Source organism: Lissotriton vulgaris, chromosome 1_1 (assembly GCF_964263255.1).
Source record: "Lissotriton vulgaris chromosome 1_1, aLisVul1.2, whole genome shotgun sequence".
Classification (NCBI taxonomy): domain Eukaryota; kingdom Metazoa; phylum Chordata; class Amphibia; order Caudata; family Salamandridae; genus Lissotriton; species Lissotriton vulgaris.
The window spans coordinates 857,892,189-857,909,396 of record NC_141685.1 but is presented as its reverse complement, the minus strand read 5'-3'; positions in this window follow the sequence as shown (position 1 = coordinate 857,909,396).

Below are 17,208 nucleotides of genomic sequence, written 5' to 3'. Positions count from 1 at the left end.
ATCCGATTTTTTCGCCGTAGAGACGCGTCTTGGTTCGCGAACCGGGCAGCTAACCGGGCAGCTAACCGGGAAGCTAACCGTCAGTGTAACCCAAAAAAAAAAAAAAAAAAAATTCCGATTTTTTCGCCGTAGAGACGCGTCTTGGTTCGCGAACCGGGCAGCTAACCGGGCAGCTAACCGGGAAGCTAACCGGCAGTGTAACCCAAAAAAAAAAAAAAAAAAATCCGATTTTTTCGCCGTAGAGACGCGTCTTGGTACGCGAACCGGGCAGCTAACCGGGCAGCTAACCGGGAAGCTAACCGTCAGTGTAACCCAAAAAAAAAAACAAAAAAAAATCCGATTTTTTCGCCGTAGAGACGCGTCTTGGTTCGCGAACCGGGCAGCTAACCGGGAAGCTAACCGGGAAGCTAACCGGCAGTGTAACCCAAAAAAAAAAAAAAAAAATCAGATTTTTTCGCCGTAGAGACGCGTCTTGGTACGCGAACCAGGCAGCTAACCGGGCAGCTAACCGGGAAGCTAACCGGCAGTGTAACCCAAAAAAAATTTAAAAAAATCAGATTTTTTCGCCGTAGAGACGCGTCTTGGTACGCGAACCGGGCAGCTAACCGGGAAGCTAACCGGCAGTGTAACGGGAGTCTGAGGAGTAGCTGATTGGCTGTCAATATTGTAAACAGTCCGGAGCGGCCGCCATATTGTCTCTCGGTAGGATCGAGAGACAAGAGGAGGCCAAAACAAAGGGGGAAATGAAGGAAAGAGGGCAAGGTAGACCCCTTCTGACCCCCTAGGATTGATGAGGGGGATATTATAAAAAAACAAACAAAAAAATCCGATTTTTTCGCCGCAGAGACGCGTCTTGGTACGCGAACTGGGCAGCTAACCGGGCAGCTACCGGGAAGCTAATCGGCAGTGTAACGGGAGTCTGAGGAGAAGCTGATTGGCTGTTATCATTGTAAACAGTCTGGAGCGGCCGCCATCTTGTCTCTCTGTGGGATCGAGAGACAAGAGGTGGAAAAAAAAAAAGGTGTAAATGAATGAAAGGGGTAAGGCAGACCCCTCCTGAACCCCTAGGATTGATGAGGGGGCTATTAAAGTTCCCTGGGGGGTGAAAAAAAAAAAATTTGCGATTTTTCGCGGTAAAGGTGCTTCCTGGTACGTTAACCGGGCAGCTAACCGGCAGCGTAACGGGAGTCCGACATATTGTGTTTTTTGAACGTTTGTGATATGTGCACGTGTGGATTTTGTCTAATTAAGGTTAAAAAAATATATATATATCTTTAAGCGTGTTCTGGCGCGCTTACGTTTTGGGTTTGGTTTGCGCTGCAGAGACGATACGTCACGGTTATGCGATGCATCATGAGGCGTCTCACGGGCTACGTGATACGTCACTTAATAAAGAATATATTTTACAGCTATAGATATTAGCTTTTAAAAAACCAATGAAATTCACAGAAAAAACCATAGGTTATAGACCATATATAGTTAGGAATTTGCATTTACAAAACCTTGAAAATTCACTGAAAAAACCATAGGTTATAGACCATATATAGTTAGGGATTAGCATTTAAAAAACCTTATTTTATTTGCACAAAACCATTGAAATTCCATATATAGTTAGTTGCACTAACTATATATCGCGGACCCGCAATCCACTGCTAATGATGTCACATATTACATCATTCATGACATGGTCAGTGACATCACTGATGACATCACTGATGACATCTCAAATGACATCACTGATGACATCACTGATGACAACACCCAGTGACTGTATGTTTCTGTAAAGTTAAAATATGTCTTACATATTGAAGAATGAGTGGATGTATAAGTGTCTGGATGAAGGATTTAGTAGGTGCATGACTGACTGTATGAGAGAATGATTAAATGTGTCTCACTGAGTGCATGGGTTAGTGATTAAAGTGTCTTAATTTGGCAATCAATATTTATGTTCTTCTGTAAACTGCTGCATGTTTAAATCAGTAGCTATATCAGTAACTATATGGGTTATTGAATGGTTGCCCAAGTATTTGTATGGGAGACTGAGTGTGTGTGTGGGTGGCTGGGAGGTGTATAACTCTGTGCATAGATGTGTGAGCGGTTGATTCCCTAGGTGTATGGGTTCAAAAGTGCATGTAGAAACAGCTGTATGGACAGTTGACTGTGTGCATGAGTATATTGGTGAGTGAATGGATATCTCAGTTCTACATGTCAAAGTAAGTACATATGTAAAACACACTCCATGTGAGAGTTGACATATATAAATAACTGAACATAAGAGTCAGTGAATGTGAGAGTGGCTGTATGAATCATTGTGAACTTGTATCAAGGATTGTATAAGAGAGTAAATATGTGTTAGTATTTGTTTGAATAAGTAAGGTGTGTATAACTGTATAGTTAAGGAAATGGAGATGTGATTGATTCTTTGCATGACTGAATAGGTGTGTGAGTAACTCCATGGATGTGTGACAGTCTGTGAGTGCCTGTTTACACTGAGTGTATCAAAGGTTATATTAGAGTCTGAAGATGTATTATCACATAAATGATATCATCAGTGATGTAATCAGTAATGTCAAATGAGATGTCAGTGATGTCATCAGTGATGTCATTTGAGATGTCATCAGTGATGTCATCAGTGATGTCATTTGAGATGTCATCAGTGATGTCATCAGTGATGTCACTGACCATGTCATGAATGATGTAATATGTGACATCATTAGCAGTGGATTGCGGGTCCGCGATATATAGTTAGTGCAACTAACTATATATGGAATTTCAATGGTTTTGTGCAAATAAAATAAGGTTTTTTAAATGCTAATCCCTAACTATACATGGTCTATAACCTATGGTTTTTTCAGTGAATATATTTATATATATATATATATGCAGGCTCCAGGATGTGTCCATCATATTAACGCGGCCGTCCTGCCGCGGAGTTTTGCACCTCCCCGAAAGAAGGGGACCACTCGAGGAGAAGACACCTCTTCGAACATGTGGGGTAACAGCAGGGATTCAAGACGGACCCCCCTGCCTGAGTCCTTATCCGCATACATAAGAACTACCGCTCCCACAATGCTCAGCCAACAGCATCATCCTATTGGAGGGCGTGCATTGTTGAAATTGGGAGCGCGAATCTCCGTGAAAGCCTCTGAAGAGAAAGCTGAGGAGCTTTCGAAACGCGTCAGGCACACCTACACGGAGTGATTCAAGCGGCAACCGCCTGTACCTTAAAGAGAGTCTTATTCTCTGCTGCTGTTGGTCGAGTGCAAAACCAAACTGATGGACACATCCTGGAGCCTGCATATTAACGCGGCCGTCCTGCCGCGGAGTTTTGCACCTCCCCGAAAGAAGGGGACCACTCGAGGAGAAGACACCTCTTCGAACATGTGGGGTAACAGCAGGGATTCAAGACGGACCCCCCTGCCTGAGTCCTTATCCGCATACATAAGAACTACCGCTCCCACAATGCTCAGCCAACAGCATCATCCTATTGGAGGGCGTGCATTGTTGAAATTGGGAGCGCGAATCTCCGTGAAAGCCTCTGAAGAGAAAGCTGAGGAGCTTTCGAAACGCGTCAGGCACACCTACACGGAGTGATTCAAGCGGCAACCGCCTGTACCTTAAAGAGAGTCTTACTCTCTGCTGCTGTTGGTCGAGTGCAAAACCAAACTGATGGACACATCCTGGAGCCTGCATATTAACGCGGCCGTCCTGCCGCGGAGTTTTGCACCTCCCCGAAAGAAGGGGACCACTCGAGGAGAAGACACCTCTTCGAACATGTGGGGTAACAGCAGGGATTCAAGACGGACCCCCCTGCCTGAGTCCTTATCCGCATACATAAGAACTACCGCTCCCACAATGCTCAGCCAACAGCATCATCCTATTGGAGGGCGTGCTTTGTTGAAATTGGGAGCGCGAATCTCCGTGAAAGCCTCTGAAGAGAAAGCTGAGGAGCTTTCGAAACGCGTCAGGCACACCTACACGGAGTGATTCAAGCGGCAACCGCCTGTACCTTAAAGAGAGTCTTACTCTCTGCTGCTGTTGGTCGAGTGCAAAACCAAACTGATGGACACATCCTGGAGCCTGCATATTAACGCGGCCGTCCTGCCGCCGAGTTTTGCACCTCCCCGAAAGAAGGGGACCACTCGAGGAGAAGACACCTCTTCGAACATGTGGGGTAACAGCAGGGATTCAAGACGGACCCCCCTGCCTGAGTCCTTATCCGCATACATAAGAACTACCGCTCCCACAATGCTCAGCCAACAGCATCATCCTATTGGAGGGCGTGCATTGTTGAAATTGGGAGCGCGAATCTCCGTGAAAGCCTCTGAAGAGAAAGCTGAGGAGCTTTCGAAGCGCGTCAGGCACACCTACACGGAGTGATTCAAGCGGCAACCGCCTGTACCTTAAAGAGAGTCTTACTCTCTGCTGCTGTTGGTCGAGTGCAAAACCAAACTGATGGACACATCCTGGAGCCTGCATATTAACGCGGCCGTCCTGCCGCGGAGTTTTGCACCTCCCCGAAAGAAGGGGACCACTCGAGGAGAAGACACCTCTTCGAACATGTGGGGTAACAGCAGGGATTCAAGACGGACCCCCCTGCCTGAGTCCTTATCCGCATACATAAGAACTACCGCTCCCACAATGCTCAGCCAACAGCATCATCCTATTGGAGGGCGTGCATTGTTGAAATTGGGAGCGCGAATCTCCGTGAAAGCCTCTGAAGAGAAAGCTGAGGAGCTTTCGAAACGCGTCAGGCACACCTACACGGAGTGATTCAAGCGGCAACCGCCTGTACCTTAAAGAGAGTCTTACTCTCTGCTGCTGTTGGTCGAGTGCAAAACCAAACTGATGGACACATCCTGGAGCCTGCATATATATATATATATATATATATATTCACTGAAAAAACCATAGGTTTCACACCAGTTATAGTTAGGAATTAGCATTTAAAAAACCTATTAAATTCACTGACAAAACCAGTTATAGTTAGCTGGAAATTTTACTGACATAAAACCATTGAAATTCCCACGTTATAGTTAGTTGGACTCACTATAACTTGCGCGCCTGCAATGCACTGCTGATGACGTCACATATTACATCACTCATGACATGGTCAGTGACATCACTCATGACATCACTGATGACACCATCCTTGTGACAGAGTGACAGACCTAATTTCAGTGTAATGTAACGCTTGAAACAAATATTCAAAAATAGAAACAAACATTTTCAAAAAAATGGAGATACCCAAACCAGTAACAACAACCAATTCAGTAATTCCACCATCTATATACTCATCCACTCATTCACCAACAGTTCTATATAGTCACTCATATATATACTCACTCATCATATGTAGTGATACACCTATACATCCTGTTACACATCAGCAGTCATCCAAAAGTTACTCACACACATACTCACACATGCACATAAACTATTGAACATCCATTTATTTGCATATACATTTATACACACACTACCACCTTACTTCTAAGGAAACTTACACATACTTACTCTCTTAAACAATCACTTATAGAAACACATACTTATTTAAACAGGAACTCCTACAATCTCTCACTATATATACTATACTCACTTATATACATCAATACTCACATATACTAGATTAAAACATATGTCGTTAGTAATGAAGACACTAGTGAGACAGTCATTCACTCACTAACACACACATATACACACTCGTCCACCCATACAGTCCTGCACATATTCTGTCTTCAAAACACATACAAACAGTGAGTCAGTCACCAACCCCTGCAGCCACTTATACACAAAGAGAAACACTGATACAAACATTTAAATATTTAAACAATACTCGCTAATATATGTATTCACTAAGATACACTTAATAAGCCAGTTAACCAACCAATTTTTTTTAAAAAAAACATCCATTTACACACTTATTTAAACATTTATTCTTCCATCGACCTTTACAAATACATATATAAAACAAATTTATTTTTCAGAAAGACACACATTCACTGGATGGTGTCATCAGTGATGTCATGAGTGATGTCACTGACCATGTCATGAGTGATGTAATATGTGACGTCATCAGCAGTGCATTGCAGGCGCGCAAGTTATAGTGAGTCCAACTAACTATAACGTGGGAATTTCAATGGTTTTATGTCAGTAAAATTTCCAGCTAACTATAACTGGTTTTGTCAGTGAATTTAATAGGTTTTTTAAATGCTAATTCCTAACTATAACTGGTGTGAAACCTATGGTTTTTTCAGTGAATTTCAAAGGTTTTTTAAATGCTAATTCCTAACTATAACTGGTGTGAAACCTTTGGTTTTTTCAGTGAATTTCAAAGGTTTTTTTAATGCTAATTCCTAACTATATAAGACCTGAAAGCCCACCAGGAATCTCCAGTATGCGCCAGGGGACTGCATTGCAGAGAGGTGTAATGAAGCCACAACCCTTTTTACACCTCTCTGCAACGCAGCCCCCGTGCATGTTTGTAGAGGGGGGACTAATTCCCCTTGCATACTGGGGGTCCCTGGATCATATCTGCCCAAACACCGATATTCCGAACGATTGTAAATGACTTTTCTGGAGAAACATTTGGATTTGGATTATCATGTCCTATACTTTGGAATTTTTGAAAGACTGACTTTGAGGATGCTATAAATTACTCAAGTCTGCCCGAATTGTGTGGGTAAAATTGATACCTAGTCACTTTTAATAAGAATATACTTATGTCTCGTCTAACATTTGGAAGAAATATCTAGTTATATGACAACGGGATACCGACATAACTTGAAGGAAATAAGAACGCCCTGAAGAAGTTCTGTTGTACAGAACGAAACGTTTCGGCTGGCGGTGGTACATAAACTTAAGGAAAATAAAAGCATTTGAATATACACCAAGATTCAGCGCTTCAATAAGTACTCTAAGTGATATGATTTGATTGGACTCATTGTGAAAGTGGTGCTGTGCCAAACTTTGGAATATTCTCCACTACTCTCTACTACTTACTCTCTCCTACTCTCTACTACTCACTCTCTACTGCTCTCTACTACTCACTCTACTACTTACTCTCTACTACTCTCTACTACTCACTCTCTACTACTCTCTACTACTCACTCTACTATTCACTCTACTACTCTCTACTACTCACTCTGCTACTCTCTCTACTGCTCTCTACTACTCTCTACTACTCACTCTCTACTCTCTATTACTCACTCTCTACTCTCTACCTCTCTACCTCTCTCTTCTTCTCTCTCTACTAATCTCGACCTCTCTACCGCTACCTCTCTACCTCTCTACCTCTACACCTCTACCTCTCTACCTCTCTCTACACGCACACATATAGACATATATGCATATATATATGTGCATATGCATTTATATATATGTATGTGTATGTATAAAAAAAACAACTAAACATTTTTTTTTCTAAACAGCTACTTTTAAAACTGTCATTCTTTTTTCCCATGGTACGCTCCCGGGTACGCGCACCCGTGCGCGTACCGGGCGCTCCCCCCGCGAAAATCAAAAAAAAAAAATTTTTTTTTTTGCCTTGCGGGGCCCTTTTATGGCCCCCACATCAAACCTAGGGGGTCAGGGGGGGTCTACTCTGCCCCCTTATGTTCATTTCCCTCTTTGTTTTGGCCACCTCTTGTGTCTCGATTTTACCGAGACACAAGATGGCGGCCGCTCCGGACTGTTTAGAATGTTTACAGACACCCGAGAGCCAATCAGCTTTCCTCGCGCAAGTCGCGTGGCGCGCACGGTACGCGCACCCGTGCGCGTACCCGTGCGCTGCTATAGATATATATATTTTTTTGAACCTTAATTACTCAAAATCCACTGGAGCACATATCTTGAGACATAGCAAAGGCACATCGGGCTACCAGTCCCTACAATTTTGCCAAGTTTGGTGGAAATCCATTCAGCCGTTCGGGCTAAAAGTGAAATCGACCGCCCTATGGAAATTAACATGGGGAAAACGCGTTTTGGGACCCCCCTTTTATCTCGGCCCCCGCTTGACGAATCCCCCCCAAACTTTCAGGGAAGGACCGGACCGCCATGAGACCATTTTCCTGAAAATTTCAGGCAGATTCGTCAACCGGCGCCAAAGTTATTCAAAATAGAATGTTGAGATTTAACATTGAAAATTATCCTAACTATAACTACCTACTGGCGACCGCCAGTAGGTAATACATATATATATATATATATATATTCACTGAAAAAAACATATAGACCATATATAGTTAGGAATTAGCATTTACAAAACCTTAATTTACTCGCACAAAACCATAAAAATTTGCATATATAGTTAGTTGCAATAACTATATATCGCGCACCCGCAATCCACTGCTGATGATGTCACATATTACATCATTCATGACATGGTCAGTGACATCACTGATGACATCACTGATGACATCTCAAATGACATCACTGATGACATCACTGAAGACATCTCAAATGACATCACTGATGACATCTCATTTGCCATTACTGATCACATCACTGATAATATCATTCATGTGATAATACGATGAACCTCTTCAGACTCTAATATAACCTTAGATACAATCAGTGTAAACAGACACTCACAGATTGTCACTCATCCATGGAGTTACTCACACATCTAGTCAGTCATGTAAAGAATCAATCACTCCTCCATTTCCTCAACTATACAGTTATACACACCTTACTAATTCAAACATATTCTAACACATATTTACTCTCTTATACAATCTCTGATACAAGTTCACAATGATTCATAAAGCCACTCTCACATTCACTGGCTCTTATGCTCAGTTATTTATATATGTCAACTCTCACATGTACTGTGTTTTACATATTTACTTACTTTGACATGTAGCACTGAGATATCCATTCACTCGTCAATACACTCATGCACACAGTCAACTGCCCATACAGCTGTTTCCACATGCACGTTTGAACCCATACATCTAGTGAATCAACTGCTCACACATCTATGCACAGAGTCATACACCTCCCAGCCACCCACACACATACTCAGTCTCCCATACAAATACTTGGGCAACCAATCAATAACCCATATAGTTACTCATATAGCTACTGATCAACACATGCAGCAGTTTACAGAACAACAGACATAATGATGCACAAATTAAGACAGTTTAGTCACTAACCCATGCACTCAGTGAAACACATTTAATTACTCTCTCATACAGTCAGTCATGAACCTACTAAATCCTTCATCCAGACACTTATACATCCACTCATTCTTCAATATGTAAGACATATTTTAACTTTACAGAAACATGCAAACACTGGATGATGTCATCAGTGATGTCATCAGTGATGTCACTGACCATGTCATGAATGATGTAATATGTGACATCATCAGCAGTGGATTGCGGGTGCGCGATATATAGTTATTGCAACTAACTGTATATGCGAATTTCAATGGTTTTGTGCGAGTAAATTAAGGTTTTGTAAATGCTAATTCCTAACTATATATGGTCTATAACCTATGTTTTTTTCAGTGAATATATATATATATAAGAATGACCACTCGAGGAAGTGACCCAATGACACAGCGGGGCAAATGATGGAAGACCTTTATTCACCATATGTTGTGCGGCATTATGCATTTCGGCTCCTACGGCCTTCCTCAGACGCTGTTGCAACTGGGTGAAGCCGTCCCCCTCCCTGAATATACTGCGGTGATCAGCTGTTCCTGTGCAACAGTCAGGTAAGTGTCCAAGCAGGAATCATTCATCTCAAATGAGCGCTGGAAATACCTAGTCACGGAGGAGCCTTGCGGGGCCAGGCTACATCCATAAAATGTCAGTGTTCAGGGGTGCATCAAATCTCGTACGCCCCTGCCGAGACACCGGAACATTCTGGGCCATGGAAAATGCTTCATTGAACCCTTCTCCCCTGTGAAGTCACAGACTGCAACCTGGCAGCGACCTCTGAAATGGCTTGATCTCTTGGCGGTCTCCGGGATACCAATAACTTGATGCAGAAACAATTGTTGCCAGCTACACCCGGGACTCTTGAAAGGGCGGGTCACTTGTGCCGCGTTTTCTGGCTTGACGCAGAAAATATGAAAGAACGACCACTCAAGGAAGTGACCCAAGGAAACAGCGGGGGAAATGATGGAAGCCCTTTATTCACCATATGTTGTGCGGCATTATGTATTTCGGCTCCTACAGCCTTCCTCAGACGCCGCTTGCAACTGGGTGAAGCCGTCTCCCTCCTTGAAAATACTGCAGTGATCTGCTGTTTCTGCTTGATTGGCCACCGCTGCAGTCTCGTCCGAGACTACAGTTCCCAAAGTGCAACAGTCGGGTAAGTGTCCAAGCATGAATCATTCATCTCAAATGAGCGCTGAAAATACCTAGTCATGGAGGGGCCTTGTGGGGGCAGGCTTCAGCCATAAAATTTCAGTGTTCAGGGGTCCATCAAATCCCTTACACCCCTGCCGAGACACCGGAACATTCTGGGCCGTGGAAAATGCTTCAGTGAGCCCTTCTACCCTGTGAAGTCACAGACTGCAACCTGGTATCGACCTCTGAAATGGCCCGATCTCTTGGCGGTCTCTGGGATAACAATAACTTGGCGCAGAAACAATCGTTGCCAGCTACACCTGGGACTCTTCAAAAGGGCGGGTCACTTGTGCCGTGTTTTCTGGCTTGACGCAGAATATATGAAAGAATGACCACTCGAGGAAGTGACCCAAGGACACAGCGGGGGAAATGATGGAAGCCCTTTATTCACCATATGCTGTGCGGCATTATGCATTTCGGCTCCTACAGCCTTCCTCCGACACCGCTTGCAACTGGGTGAAGCCGTCTCCCTCTCTGAATATACTGCGGTGATCAGCTGTTCCTGCTTGATTGGCCAGAGCTGCAGTCTCATCCGAGACTACAGTCCCCAAAGTGCAACAGTATATATATACCTCCAATTCACTCCTGCAGCTTTTAAGAAGCACTCGACAGTCAGGTAAGTGAGTCAACACTTTTTTGCGAGGATGAAGTTGGTCTCCCACTTGTTCTTTCCATCCTTAAGCCAACGCGTTTCAGAGCTGTGCGGTCCTTCTTATTTGGCTAGTTGGAGAATGCGGAGTCGGCTGGTATCCATTGTGTCTCCTCATTCCCTTTGCCTTTACTAGTAAGCGTATCCCGTTTCCGCTACAGTCGCGCAATGTACATTGGAACTCGTAGTCTCCATCTGTCGCTTAAATACCCACAGTGGGTCCCGCAACTCTCCAGCAGTTTTAAAAGGGAGTAGAGGTTCCGTATAAGCATGGGCGCAAAATCCGTTCCGCTAGCAGATTTTGCGGATTTCCGGCAAATTCGCGATCCGCGAATTCCCGCAGGTTAGCCCATGCAGGTGCTCGAGTTGAACTGAATTCGAGCTGAATTAGGCTATAATTGCCATAAAATACTCGAAGTCCTGCTTTAATTAAAAGTCTGTGAACGAAAAACCAGTGACATATTTCCAATACTTTTTGCCCTGAAGAAGTCCTTCGGACGAAACGCATTGGCTACGCTCTGTATGAAGATTTTGAATAAAAGCAAGAAAGAAAACCCTAAGGCCTACTGAATTGATTCCTTCATACTATTAATTTGATTACTATTGATACTGTATACTATATGGTGTGCTGAACCATTGTGTTTTTGTCAAAGAGCTTTTGGGCATTGCCCTTGGAAGCCTTGGGGTTTATGTGGCTTCAGGTTTCTGGCACCCACAAAAATAAATAGACCTCAAAATATTGGACGTAGTGCAGTCAATTTCTTTGCCTTATACCCCTGTTCTAGTACTGTTAATTGAATTCGAGCTTCAACTCGAGCACCTGCTTTATTTTATCTATTAGTGCTTCCTGATGAAGCTAACTTAGTAACTATTTTAGAATGGCGCTGGCAGCTTGCCGGTGCCATTCTAAAAAAAAATAGGAGTGGGGCGGAGGGCAGAAGGGCACAACAACGAGTGGGGCAGAGGGCAGAAGGACACAACAACTAGTGGGGCAGAGGGCAGGAGGGCACAACAACGAGTGGGGCAGAGGGCAGAAAGGGCACAACAACGAGTGGGGCAGAGAGCAGAATGGCACAAAAAAGAATGGGGCAGAGGGCAGAAGGGCACAACAACGAGTGGGACAGAGGGCAGAATGGCACAAAAACAAGTGGGGCAAGGGGCAGAAGGGCACAACGAGTGGGGCAGAGGGCAGAAGGGCACAACAACGAGTGTGGCAGAGGGCAGAAGGGCACAACAACAAGTGGGGCACAGGGCAGAAGGGCGCAACAACTAGTGGGGCAGAGGGCAGAAGGGCACAACAATGAGTGGGGCAGAGGGCAGAAAGGGCACAACAACGAGTGGGGCAGAGGGCACAATGGCACAAAAAAGAGTGGGGCAGAGGGCAGAAGGGCACAACAATGAGTGGGACAGAGGGCAGAATGGCACAAAAACAAGTGGGGCAAGGGGCAGAAGGGCACAACGAGTGGGGCAGAGGGCAGAATGGCAAAAAACAAGTGGGGCAGAGGGCAGAAAGGGCCCAACAACGAGGGGGGCAGAGGGCAGAATGGAACAAAAACGAGTGGGGCAGAAGGGCACAACAACAAGTGTGGCAGAGGGCAGAAGGGCACAACAACGAGTAGGGCAAAGGGCAGAATGGCACAAAAACGAGTGGAACAGAGGACAGAAGGGCACAACAACGAGTGGGATAGAGGGCAGAAGGGAACAAAAATGAGTGGGGCAGAAAGGCACAAAAAGTGGGGCAGAGGGCAGAAGGGCACAAAAAACAAGTGGGGCAGAGGGCAGAAGGGCACAAAAATGAGTGGGGCAGAAAGCAGTAGAGCACAAAAACAAGTGGGACAGAAGGGAGAAATGAGTGGGGCAGAGGGCAGAAGACCACAAAAACAAGTTGGGCAGAGGGCAGAAGAGCACAAAAACGAGTGGGGCAGAGGGCAAAAGGGCACAAACACGAGTGGGGCAGAGGGCAGAAAGGCACAAAAACAAGTGGTAGAGGGCAGAAGGGCACAAAAAACGAGAGGGTGGCAGTGATGAAACAGAGGGCGCATCGCGGTCTCGCACAAAAAAAAACACGAACACGCAAAGCGCCCCGCGAACACGCAAAGGGTCTCGCGAACACTCAAAAATAAAAAAATCTGCAAATTCGCACGAATTCGCAAATTTTGCAGATCGCGAATTCGCAAATCCACGGATTGCGAATTCGCACATTTCGCCCATGCTTAATTCTGTACAGATCCTCTGAGTTAAAGGCTTTCCAGTGCGCCCCAGCTGAAAGATAACATCTCCATTAGTGTAATGCCCCTGCTGCGCCGGTTAAAACCAGGAAAGTTCCTGTTTTCACTGTCCCTTACTCCATCGGTTCCCACCTTCTGTTTGCAGTAGTGCTTCTTCCACGACCAAAGCCGTCTTATTGACATTTCCCTCCAATTCACTCCTGCAGCTTTGAAGAAGCAGTCGACAGTCAGGTAAGTGAGTCAACACTTTATTGAGAGGATGTAGATGATCTCCCACTCATTCTTTCCATAACTTAAGCATACAAGTTTCGGAGAGGTGCGCTCCTTCTTCTTGGGCTAGTTGGAGAATGCGGAGTCAGCTGGTATCAATGGTGTCCCCTCATTAGCTATGCCTTTAGTAGTAAGCGAATCCCGTTTCCGCTACAGTAGAGAAATGTACATTGGGACTTGTAGTCTCCATCTGTCGCTTTAATACCCACAGTGGGTCCCGCAACTCTCCAGCAGTTTTAAAAGGGGCAGAGGTTTGGTACAAATCCTCTGAGTTAAAGGCACTCCAGTGAGCCCCGGGTGAAAGATAACATCTCCATTAGTGTAATGCCTATGCTGCGCCGGTTAAAACAAGGAACGTTCCTGTTTCACAGCCCCTTACTCCATGGGCTCCCGCCTTCTGTTTCCGGTGGTGCTTCTTCCACGACCGAAGCCGTCGTGTTGACATTTCCCTCCAATTCGCTCCTGCAGCTTTGCTCCATCCTCTGCTGCTTTCCGCTGTACAAGCATAGCTCTTGTATATCTCTATTTTTCTTGCCTTTTAGTTCCTTACTTTGTCTTCTCCACTTCTCTTTGATACGGATTTGTTTAGTGGGATCTTTTCTTATTCTTACAGTCTTTCTGTTGTGCATAGGCTGACCAATTGGCATGGGTGCAAATTCAGGACGGTGAGTGTAAAAAATCAGGACAAGCGGTCAAAATTCAGGCAGGAGGTCAACATTCTGGACAAAAGGTATGTTTTACAGACACATTGGAGAAGGTCCCACAATAGTATCTAAGTAACTAAATAGACAACCACAAGCCAAAATAAGTTTATATTAGGTTGAGACATTAGTGCACTTCACGGTTTTTCAGTATGTACGCAGCTTTGAGCAACTGTGCAGGTTTTTTTGTGGTATTTCATACGATAATTATTTATATGCTTACTTCACCGGGTTGTCCAATCTGATATTTTATTTAAGATTCATGGTTCTGAGCAGGCATGTTTGGTGAGAGAAATGGTTGGGAAGATCTGCTCAGATAGACATTGTGAGATGTAAAAATGGCACGCATAGTATGCAGCTAATTGGGACATGCAGTGCTGGACTAGAGTGCAGTCCTCCGAGTGACCTGCTTAATGTGTCAGATCACTTCAAATACTCCATTTCTGTTCAGCTGGTGATGACTGGTATAGGGGCTGGTATAGAACTGAGGATGGATAAGACCCATAGAGTGGTCTTGTATGAAGGTAAGAGCATAAAGCAGGAAAAGGGAGTTAAAAACCAGCCTGCATGTGCAATAATTGACTGCACACTGCTGAGTGTTATGGTCAGAGGCGTTAGATAGGACTTGACAATACTATATCATACCCTGGCTAACCATATTTCAGCCCTTCTTATTTTAGCTGTATATTGGAAATAGTATACTGATTGGATTGTTTAATTTCTGTGAGCTTAAACTGAAGATTCACATTGATGCACAGTAGTGTGCCACAGACTGGAAACTGTATACACTGTTGAGGCATTATTGTAGTGCAGAAAGAGGCATTGTCTTTTACACACAGAACATTTTCCATTGAAATGGAAGCAAAACCCCATCATGCAGTTTTACTGATAAATCTATATAGCTCACAAATAATAAAGTGTGGAAATGTGTGTTTTAGCATATATGTGTCATTTGAACATCACCAAGTAAAGTGTCTTGATTGTTTTGATCCTATTAAAAATCTGTTTCCAGCACACTTCTGAATTACAAACAAGTGCTCCATTTGTAGTTTCCTAACTGCTGATATGTTTTGAAACATTTGCACAGTTTAATATACAGATATTTAAGTTGTTGTGTGTTAGAAACTGACAGCTTTCAGCCTTTGTTTACGCACCCCACGAAAATTTGGGAAGGCAACATTTGCATTCTACAACACATTTGTGATTATATATCAATTGTATTAGCTTCTAAAGCATAGTAAATAATGAGTTTACTGTGCACTAGGATGCAATAAGCTTTGTTGGGGCTCTTTAATGATTCCCTCACTATCACCAACAGTGCCTCTCATCTCTCCACAGTCCCTTTCTCAGATGTATTTCATTTGCTTGAAAGCTCTTCTCGTACTGATATAAGATGTTGGAGCACTTTACATCACACACACATATAGAGACAATGTATCTTACATTTGTAAGTCAGTGTATAGAACATGTTACATAAAGCAAAGAGTGCTTGGTCTGAAGAAGCACAAACTCAGGATTCAGAACATATCACTGTGGTTAGAGTTACCTTTAATTAATTTATTCCTACCCTACAAATCTTTCTTATCAGGATTATCAGGATAATGAAAGACAGGGTAGGAAACATAACTTTGTAACCTGTACCATGCAGCTTGAATGCAGCTCTTTGATGGCAGTTCATAGCTCACTGTGATAGATAACATTTGTAACTTATGAACTGCACAGTAACAAAACAATCTCAGTGACAAAAGAAGTAACCCACTGAGCTCTGCACATAAAATACTGTTCCTTGATATGCATGGTACACATTCTTTGCAGCAGGCATATTATCCCTCTGTGCTACCTTAGATGATTCAAAACTCCCATCTGGCTCAAGCAGGTACATTAGTCACCAGACACTGGTGAACCACACCTGAATATAAGTGAGGCCACTTTTACTGTTGCCTGAAAACGGCTGGGTATAAAAGGAACTTTGCAGTGCCAGCCCCAGTAACAAACCCTCCACCTTTCCAGCCTCCCAGGGAAGTGCCTGATGCCAGGTCTGGCCTTGCTACAACCCTCCAATGGTGCCACTCATCTTCAAATAGACCCTCTCTCATGTTAAGTTAATTTCTTTTATAGTGCTACTCATCCCAAGTAAGTAGGGCAGGGTGTCTGAGTGCATTACATCACACATATATTATATAGAGACAATGAATCATATAAATGTGAAAGTAAAAGTATAGGAAATGTTACTTAGGAAAATGGGCGCTACAAGGTGAAATCATTCCTTCATCCATCATTAGGTCTTTCACCATTCATTCTGTCCTACCATCTGTGTGCCCATCCATATCCAAACATTTTCAACCATTTGCAAACCTGTCTTCATGTATCCTTCCATCCATCATTTTACTCATCCATCCCTCCCTCCATCCACCCTTTCACTCATCCATGCATTATCCATTCCATCCATACACTCATCCACCCACTCTTCCACCCATCCATCCATTCACTCATCCATCCAGCCATTCACCCTTTCCCCCATTGAGCCATACTTTCACTTACTCATCTATCCACCCAGTCACTCATTCTTCCACCCAGTCAACCTTTGTTATTCATCCATCCTTTTCTCTCCCCATCGACCCTTTCTCTTAGCCATTCATCCTTCCTTCCATCCACCTACTTATCCACTCATGAATTAATCTATTGACCCTATCACTCATCCATCCATCCATCCATCCGTTCTCTCATCCATCCACCCTTTCACTATCTATCAACCCTTTTGTCCATTTACCCTCCCTTTCACTGATTCATCCATCCTTACATCCACCCTTTCACTCATCTGTCCATCCATTCACCCTTTCACTTTTCAATTCATCCATCCATCCACACATTCACTCGCCCATCATTCACCCTTTTGCTCATCCAACCATCCCTTCACTCATCCATCCACCCTTTTACCAATGAATCTACCCTTCCACCCATACATCCATCGATTTACCTTTTGTCTCATCCATCCT